This window comes from Bos javanicus, chromosome 21, assembly GCF_032452875.1.
Source record: "Bos javanicus breed banteng chromosome 21, ARS-OSU_banteng_1.0, whole genome shotgun sequence".
Lineage (NCBI taxonomy): Eukaryota > Metazoa > Chordata > Mammalia > Artiodactyla > Bovidae > Bos > Bos javanicus.
In genome coordinates this window covers 62,253,275-62,257,348 of record NC_083888.1, presented here as the reverse complement: position 1 = coordinate 62,257,348, position 4,074 = coordinate 62,253,275, and the positions used below count along the sequence as shown (strand labels likewise).

Below are 4,074 nucleotides of genomic sequence, written 5' to 3'. Positions count from 1 at the left end.
GTCTATTGAGTGATGCTATCTAACCATCTCATCCTCTGCCACTCCCTTCTCTTCCTGCCATAAATCTTTCCCAGGATCAGGGTCTTTCCCAATGAGTCAGTGATTACTAAAGTAATGGAGAAGTTGGAGAGAGCTTAGGCAGTGCTGGTGAGGTGAGGAGGCAAGGCTGGAACTGATTTAGGATTAGGAATTTGGGGTAAGCAGGTCTTCCAATGTGGAGGCTTGGTTGGGATTTGGTAAGGATCATGTACAATAGTCAAGACAGGATGGAAAGAGAAAAGTGAGGCTTTTTGAAGCAAGAGATTAAAGGGACGTGAGAGGGCCAATTATCTGCTGCTGTTTGACCTTGACGAAGAGTCAGTGGTTCTTCCAAGAAGTCACTGTAGTGAACAGAGAAGACTCTCCTGGCTTAGCCTAAGTATGCTGACCAAGCCCACAGAAGAGTCAAAGCATGTTAGTAGGGATTGTAAATCGGGTCAGGAGAGAGAGCTTCAGATTTCTGAGGTCTGATCCTGCTGTGTGGTTGCATGTTTTCCATAATCAAACCTCGCTGGACAGAGAATAAACATGCCTGCTTGAAATAGGATACTGTTTCCATTTTCCATATGATTGAAGTGAAGTTGCTCAGTCATGTCCAACTCTTTGCGACCCCATGGACTGTAGCCTACCAGGCTCCTCTGCCCATGGGATTTTCCAGGCAAGAGTACTGGGTTGCCATTTCTTTCTCCAGGGGATCTTCCCGACCCAGGGATCGAACCCGGGTCTCCCGCATTGTAGGCAAACTCTTTACCATCTGGGCCACCAGGGAAGCCCTAAAGCCTATTGCACCTAGTATTCCCAGGCTGTCTCCCATCCAAGTACTATCCAGGCCCAATCCTGCTTAGCTTCCGAGATAAGACGAGATCGGGCGAGTTCAGGGTGGTATGGTCGTAGACTCCATATGATTACATACCTTTAAAAGGAGTGCCTGCCTTGTCCTTGAACTCCAGAGTGTGAAGTAGAGACCCCCTCCCATCTACAGAGAGCCCACCCCTCTGAGGAAAAGGGGGTTGTAGAGAGCTGTTTTCCCCTGTCTGTAACAGTATATGCAAAATAAGACTTTGAGTGTTTTTTAAAAACAAGTTGGGTCGATTTCTGATCTATTAAAGTGTTATATAAGTAAAGATATAAATACACATCGATCAGTATTGTATTCAGTTGTCTTTCCCCCTTTGAGCCACCTTCCAGGCAGGTGGCTATTGAGAGTGTTCGGAATTGTAAATGCCTGTTTGCAGCTAGGACTTAGTGACTTAATTCTATTCCACTGAAATATGGAAGACACGTGGAAAGGTACTATTTTCTTTCAGGGAAGTAATCCGTGAGATGAAGGCTGGATTGTGGACAAGGGCAAATGGAGCCTGTTAATAACATACCAAGTTAACACTGCCGATTACTTGTAACAAGGCTGCTGAGAGTTGGGGAGCCAAAGCCCTGGTAGCAAGGATCCCCCTGGGCCCTCACTCCCCCAACACAACAGAAACACTGTGTCCTGTGTCCATCGCAGTTACTGGCACAGCAGGCAACACGCCAGCCTGCCTTCCTCTTCTTTCACCCTCTACATTCTTCTCCTTTGCAAGTGATTGCAAACTCCCTCCTGAATTCCACACAAAGAATAAGACACCTTCTCTGGGTTGTGATCAGAGCTCCTTTAGAAAAATGGTACTGGTGAACCTGTTTGCCGGGAAGGGATGAAGACGCAGATGTGAAGAACAGACTTGTGGACACAGTAGGGGAGGGAGAGGGGTGGACGGATGGAGGAAGGAGCATCTACATAAATACGCTCCCATGTGTAAAATCGACGGCTGCTGAGAAGTTGCCGAATAACACCGGGAACCCAGCTGGGGGCTCTGTGATGACCTAGAAGAGTGGGATGGGGGAAGGAGGGAAGCTCAAGAGGAAGGTGATATGTGCATACTTATGGCTGATTCACATTGCTGTATGGCGGAGACCAACAATGGTGAAGTAATTTTCCTCCGATAAAAAAAAAAAGCATGAGAAACAGAATTCTAAATTATGAATGTCAGCAAAGGATGGAGATGAAGTCCTCCAGGGGAGATGTTGGAGGGGAGGTGGCCCCCGGAGGGCCATTCAGCCTCTTGAGCTCTGGGGCCCATAATGAAGACAAGGTCTCTATCTAAACAACACCTTCCTACCCCATGCTGTCCTGATGCTCTCCCTGGTGTGCTAAAGACCCCTTCCGTGTCTGCAGGAAGCCCACTTCCAGAAGGAAAGAACAGGTGTGGAAGGCTGTTTTTCCCTGTAAGTATGAATTCACCTGGATTTACATCCTTCTGGATATACACTATAACACATGTTCTGGATAAATCTGGATTTGGCAAAATAGCGTGTGATCTGCTCTTTAGTATTATGCTCTAATTTCTTGGTGTTTGGAGAAACCGCTTTTATCTATATCCATAACTGTATTCATCCTTACGGGCTTTCCAGGTGGCGCTAGTAGTAAAGACCCTGCCTGCCAATGCAGGAGACATAAGAGACACAGCTTAGATTCCTGGGTTGGAAGATGCCCTGGAGGAGGGTATGGGAACATGCTCCAGTATTCTTGCCTGGAGGATCCCTTGGACAGAGGAGCCTGGTGGGCTACAGTTGGTAGGGTCGCAAAGACTCAAATACAACTGAAGTGACCTAGCATGCACACAGGCATTCCTACTTACACCTGTGTGTTGATCCATGTATCTAGGTAATGCCGCAATTAAGTAGATCCTGAAAAGGAGCCTGGTGGATAAAAGTCATGAGCTCCACGTACTGGATTCAGAAGATGCAGATTTGAGCACCAGCTTAGCCACAAGCAGCTAGTGACTCAGGCAACAGAGGAACTCTCCCTTCGCCTCAGTCAGCTCATCTGAGGATGAATCTGACAATCTTGTCTAACAGCAATGTCACATGTAGTCATGTATGTTAAAGGACTTCATAAACGATGGAACTGAGAGGGCAGCATAATGAATATTATATACCAATGGTGGATTCATCTGAGTTATGGGATTATGTCTCATTTTGATTTTATTCTTTACAGAATTTGGTCATTTGGTCCCAAGCCACATGCTCTTCTCCCACCTAGGGATAAACGTCTTAATAAGAGAAGTGTGTCTGTTTTTACACAGGTGTGCGTGTTTTCTGGAGGAGGCATGGCAGCCCACTCCAGTGTTCTTGCCTGTAGAATCCCATGGACAGAGGAGCCTGGCGGGTCACAGCCCACAGGGTTGCAAAGAACTGAACACTACTGAAGTGACGTAACACACACGCACGAATGTGTGTGTGTATGTGTGTGTTAGTTGTACTTGTGTGTGTGTCTTTCTCTGTGAATACATGTGCACACACGTATGCAAACATTGTGCACATGTGTCCACGCACAGGATGTATGCATGCATGTGTGTGATATACATGTATCTGTATGTGTGTAAAGGAAAATTTAATGATGGCCTAGCCATTCCAACTACTTAGTCTTTTACATTTATCACTGGCTGGCATGTCTGTAGACCACACAGCACATGGAGAGCAGTGGATCCTTGCCCCCTGGTGGCACCATCCTCCCAAGAGCAAGCAGCCATGGAGGAGACCAGCCAAGGCAAGTAAGCCTGGGGCTTCAGGCAAGGGATTCTAGGAACCAGGTAGAAGACAGAGGCTCTGCCTGACCTGCCTCTTGAGAAACCTGTATGCAGGTCAGGAGGCAACAGTTAGAACTGGACATGGGACAACAGACTGGTTCCAAATAGGAAAAGGAGTACATCAAGGCTGTATATTGTCACCCTGCTTATTTAACTTATCTGCAGACTAAATCATGAGAAATGCTGGGCTGGAAGAAGTACAAGCTGGAATCAAGATTGCCAGGAGAAATATCAATAACCTCAGATATGCAGATGGCACCAACCCTTATGGCAGAAAGTGAAGAGGAAATAAAGAGCCTCTTGATGAAAGTGAAAGTGGAGAGTGAAAAAGTTGGCTTAAAGCTCAACATTCAGAAAACGAAGATCATGACATCTGGTCCCATCACTTCATGGGAAATAGATGGGGCAACAG

The 4,074-nt window shown here is 46.6% G+C and overlaps 1 pseudogene; it reads right to left on the bottom strand.

The window, feature by feature from the left end:
* Positions 1-816: 816 nt before the first annotated feature.
* LOC133234862 (5S ribosomal RNA) lies at positions 817-935 on the bottom strand (annotated as a pseudogene).
* Between the last annotated feature and the right edge of the window lie 3,139 nt (positions 936-4,074).